At 36.5% G+C, this 12,947-nt stretch overlaps 1 pseudogene across 3 annotated transcripts in view; it reads left to right on the forward strand.

Moving 5' to 3' along the window:
- LOC149781344 (GDP-fucose transporter 1 pseudogene) overlaps positions 1 to 12,947 on the forward strand; it is a 53,198-nt pseudogene that overhangs the window by 30,731 nt on the left and 9,520 nt on the right. For all 3 annotated transcript variants that reach the window (XR_016414681.1, XR_016414680.1, XR_016414682.1), the window contains one exon: positions 5,293 to 5,377. The product of XR_016414681.1 is annotated as a GDP-fucose transporter 1 pseudogene, transcript variant X2 (transcript). The remainder of the gene's footprint in view (positions 1 to 5,292; positions 5,378 to 12,947) is intronic.

The following is a 12,947-nucleotide window of genomic DNA, read 5'->3' on the forward strand; positions in this document are numbered from 1 at the left end:
TATTCCATTTTTATAAACTTATAAAAATGTTAAAAATCACATTAAATTGGAATTTTTGTTTAAGCAAGCAGAGAAGAGATCATTAAATGTATTTTAATCTCATTTTCTGTAAAATTAGGTTTATGAGTTGAATAAAGAAATGATTTTATGTAGTGTCCATAACCTTTTCTCATCATCATAGAGTTAACTTTTCTTCAAAGACTACCCCATTAAGCTAAAAGATTAAATGGGCTCTCAAGACAGGTGGTCATTCATAACAGGTCATAACACTGTATAATCAATAAATCTGTCCATGGAGATCCTGGTCTCTAAAAAAAAGGTGGTAAAAAAGGTGGTCTCTCAAGACAGGTTTTACTGTAATAGTACCAATTTTCAGTGTAGTTTAGAGGTCATCAAATCATTTTCTTACTGTTTGTTTAATACACGTACATTTATAACTGTATGGATGTCTGAGAGCCATCTTTTCAAGTCATAGATGGTAGATAACAAGAGAATTGGTCTTCATTTCTTCATGGAAATATTTTTTTTTATTACAAATTTGGGTAATTTTATGGCCAAAACATACTAAATGGGCATATTACATAAACATTTTATATAGGGATATACTTAAGGTACGTGATTTTTATTTTTTCCCCAGAAATGACCATAACAGATACTATAATGACATAAGTCTAGTTTCAATTACGGACTCCACAGAAATTAGTTTACATGTTGAATATGTACATACATACCATTACTACAGTCAGAAACTGTTTTGTCTTCTTGTTCCATCATTTAGCGTCCCTTCCTTCTAATTAGAATGTCATAACAAAAGTTAGGGTCCTTGAAACCCATTTGTTTATGAATGCAGGGAGTGATTATTCTTATTTTTATTATGAATATATTTTATGATGCAGAATTGCATTATAACATGTTACATCATCCCGTCTCATGGAAGTGTTTAACTCATTCAGCCCCAATCCCGCCTTTGGGCGTGATGAGGATGATATCACTGGTCAACAGTGAAATCATTACTGACTTGAAAAGGCCCTAATCTGTAGTATTTTGGTGTGCCGAACACGAATATAACCGTGAAAAATTTGTATTGGCTCTCGTTTTGAAGATATTCATATACCTCATTTTCTATGTTTCACTGTGTAAATTTCTCCAGTAGGACTGCAGCAACATCCGGAATAATGATGTAACATTGCATAATACCATCATGCTCACATCATCCACAGTTGATTGCATCATTTTCTGATGCAATGCAATACTAATGCCATGCGGCTGCTGAAGTAAGTTGACGTCAGCAGTGTACTATACATGTGTAGGCCTATTATACTAATGCCAGGCGGCTGCTGAAGCTGACGTAAGCAGTGTACTATATAAAGCCCAATCAGATAGGTTCAGCATTTAAAATATTTTAGACGTTGTGCGAGACAGTTCAAGCTACTGTTACATAAAACTTATTATTTTATCCATTTACGTACAATAAAGAACAGTAATGCCTCGAAAGTGTGTTAATACCGCGGACAATTTTTGCTATATTTGTGGGGAAGTGACATTTGCCAACCAGAAGAAAAGTATCAATTCTCAAGTGAAGAAGGCATATCATCTTTACTTCGGATGCAAGGTTGGTGACCAAGACAAGCCTTGGGCTCCGCATATATGCTGTGCTACATGTACAACACAGCTTTCACAGTGGTTGAATTGCAAAAGGTCATCAATGCCGTTTGCAGTCCCAATGGTGTGGAGAGAGCCAAGCAACCACCTAAATGACTGTTACTTCTGCTTGGTTCCTCCTCTTTCCGGCGGAATAACGAAGCGAAAGAAGTCGAGAATAGTCTACCCAAACATTCCGTCTGCATTGAGACCAGTTCCACATGGTGAGGGACTTCCTATTCCAGAACCTCCAGCAGAATATTCTCTTGATTCATCTGACGAAGACAAAGGTGAGTCGACCTGTTCTTCTCCTGGTCCATCAGCATGCAGTGATCCAGATTTTCACTGTGGTGCATCATCAACCCCACACAGAATAACACAGGAAGAACTAAATGACCTGATTCGTGATTTGGACTTATCAAAGAACAAGGCAGAATTGCTAGGATCAAGACTCCAACAATGGAATCTTCTAGAAGATGTCACAATTACTGCATATCGAAAGCGCCACCAGCAATTGGAGCCTTTCTTCAGAAAGGAAAGTAATCTGATATTCTGTTCCGATATTGAGGGCCTCATGAATGCTTTAAAAATCACTCATGACCCACAAGAATGGAGACTATTTGTGGACTCTTCGAAACTGAGTCTCAAGGCTGTGCTTTTGCACAATGGAAACATTCTTCCATCTATTCCAGTAGCGTATGCTGTCCACATGAAAGAGACATACGATAACTTAAGGCAGCTACTGAATTCCATTGAGTATAACAAGTACAGCTGGCACCTCTGTGGTGATTTGAAGGTAGTTGCCCTTTTAATGGGACTGCAGCAAGGATATACAAAATACATGTGTTTCTTATGCGAGTGGGATAGCCGAGCAAGGGAAATGCACTACATGAGGAAGGAATGGACTCACAGGCAGAATGTAGCCATTGGAGAGAAGAATATCCAACACCCAGCTCTGGTTGAGGCTCAGAAAATCTTGCTACCACCCCTTCACATCAAACTAGGTTTGATGAAGAACTTCGTGAAAGCCATTGACCGGACTTTGCCAGCATTCCGATACCTGCATGAAAAATTCCCTCGACTCAGCGAAGCAAAGATTAAAGAGGGAGTTTTTGTGGGTCCTCAGATTCGAGAGCTTTTCAAAGATGACCGGTTCAACAACTTGCTGGAAGGTGACGCGAAACAAGCATGGAATGCTTTTCGCCTAGTTTCTACAAACTTCCTCGGAAATGTTAGGGCAGAAAACTATAAGGAACTAGTAGAAGACATGTTGATGAAGTATAAGAAACTTGGCTGCAATATGTCTCTAAAGATTCACTTCCTTCATTCCCATTTGGATTTCTTTCCTAGCAACTGTGGTATTGTTAGTGATGAACACGGCGAACGTTTTCATCAAGATATCGCAACAATGGAACAAAGATACCAGGAAAAATGGTCCACTACAATGCTGGCTGACTACTGCTGGACACTCCTCAGAGATGCTCCCGAACAGCTGTACAAGAGACAGGCGAAGAAATCTAAGATGTAGTCAATGACTTGATTTTTTATAGGTAGGCTATTACAGTTGACCTTTTACTATTGGAATGCATTTCGTTATGTAAACATTAATTTCTTGCAGATTACAAAAAAACTAGAGCCAATTTTGCAATTTGACTGTCATATTCGTGTTCAGCACATAAAAATTGATAAGAATTGACTAATTTTATTTCAGTAACATGACTTTTGTAAAAATTTGTTGTCCAGTGTATCCTATTTCCGATCTCGGCAGCATCAAGGTCATTTAAGATACATCAACGTGGGTGGTATTACAAAAAAGCAGACAGATATAGCTCTAAAATGATACCAAATAATCTGGAAGTTCTAGTTGCACTACAAAATACAGAGAGAAAAAACTCATTTTTTGGACCCGTTTTTTTTTTCACCCAAAATTCGCTTGTGGTTGGAATGCGATTTTGTGTCCGGATTTTAGACCTTTTGGCCTCAGATCTAAGGCAGACTGGTCTGAACTGCACACAGATGGGTGAACCTTTGCAAAAGCTAGGATAAGGTGGGCATTTGGAATAAAGAGCGTGTCTCCATATGAAAATGATGGGTCCATTAAACAAAAAAACAAACAAAAAAACCCCAAAACAATCCATCTTTTACCCTTCTGCTCATGTACAAGCAAAATAACCAATGGAAAATGATGTTTCTAATACAACTAGGCTTTAGTCTCATGGAAAATCTTGAAAGCCAATGTATTACAATGTATTCAGAAATAGCCCCCCAAATGTCTTTCCTGTGCGCATTTCAGGCAAAAATGACAAAAACCTTTGGGGCCGAATGAGTTAAGATTAAGATGATCTAATAACGATGCCATCAAATGTTTCCAAATATCCTAATACATCAGAAAATAATAACTTGTGAGGTTTGTGCTGGTAATACATTTTTTAGTGTCTGTAACCAGGTTTTAACAAACGAATTGAAAATGTTGAGCATTTTTTCAAAAAGGTTATTCCATCCTTGGACCTGACACTTATATGTAAAAGTAATATCAGAGTTGTCAGTATCCGAAAAGTAAACAAAAAAAATTGGATATGGACAATTTTCTAAATCCCTTTTTAATGAAATGATAAAATCACTGACCTATTTTATGTTTTCTGTGATAAAAATGATGGTTTTCTTTATACATACAATCAAAAATAAGTATCCAAGGAAGCCAATTAAATGAAATAATTTTTTCCACAGATCTGTATGTATGACAAAAGTGTATATTAGAATTTGAACAATCAAAAGAAAGTACACCTCTCATTCTTCATTTCATATTTCCTTTGAATTTTCACTTTTTTTATTCTTGTATCAAACTTTTTTAAAATAAATTTTCCTTTCAGATGCGAACAATTTTTAAGATCTGCTTTCATCATAGACTAATACATTGATAAAAAATGAGAATTTTCTGGTGAAACTGCATAATGCCAAAAAATGATCATTTTTGTGGTATATTTCTGGATCCTGACAAAAAAAATTTCATTCCTTTACCAATGAAACTTCAGGTGCAGTTAAGGCACATATTTTCACATGTTTTAAATCAAGAACTTGAAACCACATGGTACAAGTGTGACTGCAAGAGGGATATAATATGCAACAATTACACAAGAGCCAAATATTGTTTTATCTGCAAGTAAATTCTCATCTTTCTAGTAGCAGTGAACTAAAGGATAACTCATTGTAGTGCCGGAGATTTTGACAGTATTGTTTACCTCTAAATTTAACAATGTCTAAAATTTCTATACTCACAACAAACTAAACAAATGCAATTTATCTTAATAGCGTATCAATTTTTGCACCACAAGAAAAGTACATGGGTGCATTTCTACCATATATATTCACTTGCTGGTGAAGTCCAACTCCAAACAATATAGACCTTGATGTGCAGTTGCATAGTGCACTGGCATATCAGCATCTGTGTTGTTCTCCTGATTACACCTAATTAACTGCATTGACCTTGATCTGTCAATGCATTATGTGAAAGCAGATTTGGGTCTTTGCAGTTTTCTGTCGAACTTGACTTATAAGTGGGTACATAAGTAATTATTCAGTGTTGTATTAAGTTAAAAGCTTGAGCATTTCATTTGAATTGTATGCTTCATGAATTACAATTTTACATTACAGAGGCCAAGACGGACATTTGAGAATGATGTTGAATTGAAGCGCATAACCCTTAGTCATCTTTAATTAACTGGGGGGGAAAAAACAGGTATGACACAAAGAATGCCTGTTATTGTTGAAAATAGTCATTTCACCTCAAAATAATGTTAGAACAGACTAGGTCACATAAATAAAAAGAAATTTCTGTTTGAAGTTTTATTATTAAGCGATTTTATCTTGAGAAAAAGTTGAAAATGTAGTGTAATATTAGATACGGCAGGATGAATCAAATAAACTGGCTACCAATATCAGGTTTATAATCAGAAACCATGCATGAAGATTGAAGTTATAAAACTTATCAAATGTAACAATCAAACATAATGGATAGTTTAAGCATGAAGAAGGGGAAGTCAGACAGCCAGAGTCACTCATGGGGAAATGGATCATATTTTGCTGAAAAACTGGGTCAGCAATTACTTCCTGGGCCACACCTTGAATGGTAATGGTTAGCCAATCATATTGTGTGTGTAAGGGAAGTTGGTGTTGGTACAGCTTACATGTATTTTCTGAGTGTAGGGAAAGAGTAGAAGAGGGCTAAGAGGTATAAGTATAGTTACCAGTACTTAGTAGTTTACATAAATTGAGATTGGTGAATGGCCCACTTCAGTTTCAGATAAACAATGATTGACGAACAGTTACTGGTAGATACAGGCAGATATCAGCAATCTGTCACTTGGTTTACAGCATACTGGTAGATACAGGCGGATATCAGCAATCTGTCACTTGGTTTACAGCATACTGGTAGATACAGGTGGATATCAGCAATCTGTCACTTGGTTTACAGCATACTGGTAGATACAGGCGGATATCAGCAATCTGTCACTTGGCTTACAGTATGTTGTGTATAATGAAAAAGGCAACAAAATGTTATTACATATTGGAGTTCAAACATGGATAAATCCATTTTTGAAATTTGGGGTTCGAGGTTGTCACACTATAATTCTGTGATAACCCAATATATCAGCCATAGCTAGTACAATATATTGAACAAAATACTAACTATATGAATATGTTTAACATATTTAGACTTGTTTGCTGGAAGATTAATTTATTCATCCCATTCCAAATGTCCCACCATCTTTATTGATACGCCTTGTTACCTTGCCGCTATAAAGTGAGAGTAGAACTATTGAAGTACCTGGCATTTTTGTTGGCATCCACACCAATGTTATACATATATACACACTCACTGCATCTCAACCATTCATTTTTCATAGGCAATAGGCAACAGTTTGGAATAGGTTTCATAGCACCTTCCCCCAGGGGAGGAGTCAAAAGGGGCTAATCTTGTCCATAAACGTACATTAGTTGTTGTTGTTGGGTTTTGGGGTGGTGGGATTTAATGCGATTTCTCTGTACAAGATAGGCTGTACATGTCAGCGAGTATGACTGGTGGAGGACGAACCTGTTGGTGCCCCAGTAAGAACCACCAACCCATGGGATGCTACTGGCAAGCTTTCTTATATACCCTTATTGGCTGAGTCTCGGACTCAGTCAATGTGGGTATGTGCAAAAGCTTGCCAGTAGCTACCAGTGGGTCATTGGTTCTTACCCAGGCTTTGGGTTCTTCCTCCACCTGTTATAGTGGCCATCGTGGTTGATTAAGCTTTTGTATTTAGCACAGGTTTTTTGCACCATGTGAGCATACCGTCATAATTGGAATCACGAAATTTGGTGAAGGGATGCATCTTAATGGGTGCTACACTCTCATCACAGAAGTGGTCACTTTGATCCATATTTCACACATTGTGTTTTGTGTTTAAATTGTTCATGCTAAAATCTATTTGTAGATGATTATATACACTGCATACACATTTCTTCAACAAAGCCATCGTGACATTGTTTTTCACATTTTACTTTTCACATTTTGCTGACTTCGTTTCATTTTTGCACTTAACTTCTGGCTATGGTAGCATTACACAGTATTGGGCAAGATCCTTGCACTGACTGCACCATGTCAGATGAAAATCCATACACTGAGGTACATTATTCATTCATCCATATATAAATTGTTATTTTCATTAAAGGATGGAGCAATTGTGTAAATAAAATATTTGCATGACAAATATTTTTTCAGGGTCTTTTTCTTTGCTCATCTAATTTTACATCCACCCAATGTCTAACAGTGAGTGTAAATAAGTAAAACTCTACAAGCTCATTACAGATTAATACAAAATAAAAATAGAAATTACAGTGGTAAAGGCTTATCACTGGTGAGATCCAAATATGTAAAAACAATTGATGCAAAAAATTTTAAAATTACCAAGCAGGTGCTTATAGACTTAGTTCTTGCTGGAGAGGCTTCGATAACAATTGTGATCTTAAATTTAATCTCACACCCAACTAGCAGAAAGATTTTTGCTCAAAACTTGTTTGACAAGGCCTACCGTAGACAAACATATTTTCATGAAATCTTTGCTAATAATGATGTGGATCCATAACTCTATACGGATAGAAGAGTCCATTGTCCCGGAGCCAGGGACAACTAAAAATTAAAGATGGGCAACCATTTTTCTCAATGTGTCCAGTCCAGTTAGGCAACCAAAAAATATTCATTAAAAATGATCATATTCAAAATTATAATGGAATTTTGATGGCAGTTTTTCTAGACAAACATTTGGTCATGAGTTTTCCCTATGGGTTTCTAAAGCAGGGTGCCAAAAACCTTGATAGATTTCCATTGCTAAGTATGTGTTGGGTGATTGCTTTTGGTGAAAGACCTCTATTCCGTATGTTTCAGCTACAGGTATTCATTATCTGATTCAACATTTCAATGATTCTGATTCAATCAGTGTCCATACTACCAGCCCCACAATGTCCATACTCCCAGCCCCATACTACTAGCCCCATGAAGAAACGAGGCTCATGAATATTTGTTATTTTGTAAGACTGCACTGTTTTTACATTCAGATTGTTTGTTTAGTTTATTGCCAGTAAATGTGTACAAAATCAAATATGCAGGAACTAAACGTTACAATGAAAGTATACATTTCCACATCTTAATTTGATTTTTTAATTTGATTTTTCTGTTATTGTTGTTGTTGTTGTTGTTGTAGGGTTTAATGCCATTTTTCAGCACAAGATAGACTGTACATGGCATCCAGTATAACTTGGTGGAGGAAGAATCCTGGAAAACCCCAGGAAGAACCACTGACCCACGAGAAGCTACTGGCAAGCTTTCTCACATGTCCACATTAGCCAAGCCTAAGACTCGAACCCAGGCAGACAGGTGTGAGATAGCAGTCATCTGGAACAGTGAGCGCTTTGGACCACTCAGCCACTGAGGGCCCCTTGATTTTTCTGTTCATTCTTTTCTCAGAGTATGCATCTGTGAATTTCTGATTGAATGCCACATCACTAAGAAAAATCATACATTGAGGAAAATTGGTTACATCTTACTAGGTAATTTGCTAATAATGTTGATAAAATGTTCTTTACATTACAAGATTTACCTTCAAACAAGATTAACAACACCTTTCATTAGTAGTATTTTATTTTAAAGAAACATCGTTTTAAGTTTGTAAGCTAGTACATAGTTTCTTAGCCATTGTTAATCTCAGAAAAGTTAAATTGTGTGCATGTTCAGGCAGTACGATTGCGATTTCATTATGGATAATTTTCATCATATATACAACAGGAGGAAACATTATCATGACATTCCTTGAGATGTATTACAGAAATTGTCAGATGTAATCAACGAACATGTATCTTTCTGAATTCAGTCATAGTAAGAGATAAAATGATGAGTGAGGTGTGCTATGCATATTAGAATAGCTGTCAGCTGTTCAGTAAGCATATCAGGTAGACGGAGGAGGTCGAGTTTCTAATCATTTCAATTAAACAACATGTTGTACGTGTGTATAAATTTTAGTAAACATTGCAACTATCATTTTTTTTTTTGTCAAAAGGAAAATCGACTGTGGAAGAAATGGGCACTTGCTGTGGTGCATGTGTCAGCTGCTTCAGTTGGCTAACTTTAACTCAAGAAATATGGCATTTAAATAATTGGACCAGTCACAGTTATTTGTAATTTACATTGACTTGTGGCAGAAAGGCTAAAGAAAAGTACCACGTGTAAAGCTAACAGCTGGATAGTTGTGATGATTAGCAGTGGTAGAGTAATGACACCATGTGTAAAGCTAAGCTGGATAGTTGTGATGATTAGCAGTGGTAGAGTAATGACACCATGTGTAAAGCTAACAGCTGGATAGTTGTGATGATTAGCAGTGGTAGAGTAATGACACCATGTGTAAAGCTAACAGCTGGATAGTTGTGATGATTAGCAGTGGTAGAGTAATGACACCATGTGTAAAGCTAACAGCTGGATAGTTGTGATGATTAGCAGTGGTAGAGTAATGACACCATGTGTAAAGCTAACAGCTGGATAGTTGTGATGATTAGCAGTGGTAGAGTAATGACACCATGTGTAAAGCTAACAGCTGGATAGTTGTGATGATTAGCAGTGGTAGAGTAATGACACCATGTGTAAAGCTAACAGCTGGATAGTTGTGATGATTAGCAGTGGTAGAGTAATGACACCATGTGTAAAGCTAACAGCTGGATAGTTGTGATGATTAGCAGTGGTAGAGTAATGACACCATGTGTAAAGCTAACAGCTGGATAGTTGTGATGATTAGCAGTGGTAGAGTAATGACACCATGTGTAAAGCTAACAGCTGGATAGTTGTGATGATTAGCAGTGGTAGAGTAATGACACCATGTGTAAAGTTAACAGCTGGATAGTTGTAATGATTAGCAGTAGTAGAGTAATGACACCATGTGTAAAGCTAACAGCTGGATAGTTGTGATGATTAGCAGTGGTAGAGTAATGACACCATGTGTAAAGCTAACAGCTGGATAGTTGTGATGATTAGCAGTGGTAGAGTAATGACACCATGTGTAAAGCTAACAGCTGGATAGTTGTGATGATTAGCAGTGGTAGAGTAATGACACCATGTGTAAAGCTAACAGCTGGATAGTTGTGATGATTAGCAGTGGTAGAGTAATGACACCATGTGTAAAGCTAACAGCTGGATAGTTGTAATGATTAGCAGTAGTAGAGTAATGACACCATGTGTAAAGCTAACAGCTGGATAGTTGTGATGATTAGCAGTGGTAGAGTAATGACACCATGTGTAAAGCTAACAGCTGGATAGTTGTGATGATTAGCAGTGGTAGAGTAATGACACCATGTGTAAAGCTAACAGCTGGATAGTTGTGATGATTAGCAGTGGTAGAGTAATGACACCATGTGTAAAGCTAACAGCTGGATAGTTGTGATGATTAGCAGTAGTAGAGTAATGACACCAAGAACAATAAATGATGCAGACTCAAATAAATGTAAAATATAGACAAGTTTCTGTTCAGTTTGAATGCCCATACAGTCCTAATTTCTATGGTAGAATATTGTGAATGACCAGGTAATATACATTTCTGAAATCTAACATTAATCTACAACAATAAGTTTCTCTAGTTCTGTTTCACAATACGAAAAATTAGTAATCTTTGTTAAAGTCATCTGTCACAAGTGGATTGTTTTAAACATTTAAAATTGTGTATTGATGAAAATGAATAGAGATACAGGTTAATTGACATGTTTGAGTTGTTTTGACTTTAGGAAAGAACAGCGTTGATCAGTAGTCTGGTAAAAAGCCAGAGGCGCATTCAACATCCATTAGTCAGTTTGTGCAAGTTAGTTATCACTGCTTCTACTGAACTATGTGAAGGAACTTTACACATACATTCATCCCATGGTTTAGTTGGTCCTGCATTAAAGAGGTGCTGCTCCAACATACAATATGGCCACCACATCAGCTGTCTTGAAAATCTTGGCATCCAGGATGGAATGTTTTATCAGTCAGGAATTTTCACTGGAATTTGTATGATGTCTAGTTGGTCCTAAGTGAAAATGGTGCCACCCATACATCCAATACCATCATCAGAGTGGTCATATCAGGACAGGGTTTTCACTAAAAGACTTGTTATGATGTCTTGTTGGTCCTGAGTAAAATTGGTACCAATCTGATATCAACATGGCCTCTGCAGCTGTCATTTTGAAAATCCTTGATATTGCTGTTCCATCTGAACAAAAAAACATATTTCTTATGGTGTTATGTTGGTCTTAACTAAAAAATGTTTCATTTGACATTCAATATTACCACCACAGTGGCCACATTGAAACTATTAGTGCCACTCTTAGATGGAAAAATCATATCTACATCAAGTTTTCACCAGAAGACTTCTTTTCTTATGATGTCAAGTTGTTACATCCATTATGATTGCCACACTGAAAATATTAAAAATCTTCTCACTAATTCTCCTGAAAACAACAAAAGTCTTCTAAAGAATGTCTTTTTGGCCAATTTGAAATCTTGTTGGTCAGAGATGGTTTCAACACTTCTTGTCAGAAAGTAGAGCATCAGGGGCTTGAAGAGAGGCATGACTTTAACAGATGTCTCTTGGTCAGGAAAAGAACCAGTTTTGATCAAATAGTTCATAATGGAGGTAATGCTTGGATCGATATAGTCAGCACCCGTGTTTAAGAATTTTGCACTGATTCCCTATAGACCTGTAGACTTCTTACAATCAACGGATTTTAACAAATTTGAGAACATTTGAATTTTGAATGAGTGGAATGTGAAACTTTACCTCCTGACGATTTGATGGTACAAATTTTTAATAGCATTGCTAGTGTATAGTCTAATATTGTGGCAACATTGTTAAAAAACCAAAGAGATTTCCTATTTCTCTTTCTTTATTGATGTCAGTCCCCAACAGGGACTCTTGTTTCACACTGATAGACAGTTGTGTAATAGTAGAAGATCTAAATTATTTGTTGTGAAACCTAGATATATAAAGAACTATCTAGGTATAGAACACTGTTTTTCTTTTGTTGACGGGTGCTCTGTACAAAGAAGGCTTTTCTCGAAGGCCAGTAACTGTACATGCACATGTATTGTGAATGTATCGTACCTGAGAGTAATTGAGAGATTTACTTGCCAATGATGAAACGGTAATATACTTCATGGTCATCATAAGTGACCAAGTATAATACCAATAATCATGGGGCCTAGGGTGACCAAATGGTCTAAAGTGCTCACCTTTACTGATCACTCTCATCTCACTCTATCCATGTAGATTTGTGTCTCAGACTTGGCTAATGTGGTATGTGAGAAAGCTTGCCAGTAGCTTTCCATGGGTCGATGGTTCTTACTGGTGTTTTCCCAGGTTATTTCTCCACCAGTTATACTAGCCGCTATAAATAACCTATCATGTGCTAAAAAATGTTAAACACAGGACAACAACAACATCCAATAACCTTAAAATGTAATAAAAGACAATGCAGAGGTCATTTTTCACGTGTAAAATCGTGGGCATCATTCAGTAACAAATGATATGGGAGCAATAAATTTGGCTTCTTATAGAATCATGTCTATTATAACTATGTGGAAAATAGAATATGAAATAATAGTATCAGTACTTGATTTATTATGAACAGAAATTTAGTACATCCATTTTTGGTAAATATGTCTTCCTCTATGCATGTTGATGATAACAATGTTTATGTAGCTGTTATGTTGTTGTTGTTGCAGTGTTTAACGCCATTTTTCAGCACAAGAT

This window comes from Sinohyriopsis cumingii, chromosome 15, assembly GCF_028554795.1.
Source record: "Sinohyriopsis cumingii isolate HCF-2022 chromosome 15, ASM2855479v2, whole genome shotgun sequence".
NCBI classification, from domain to species: domain Eukaryota; kingdom Metazoa; phylum Mollusca; class Bivalvia; order Unionida; family Unionidae; genus Sinohyriopsis; species Sinohyriopsis cumingii.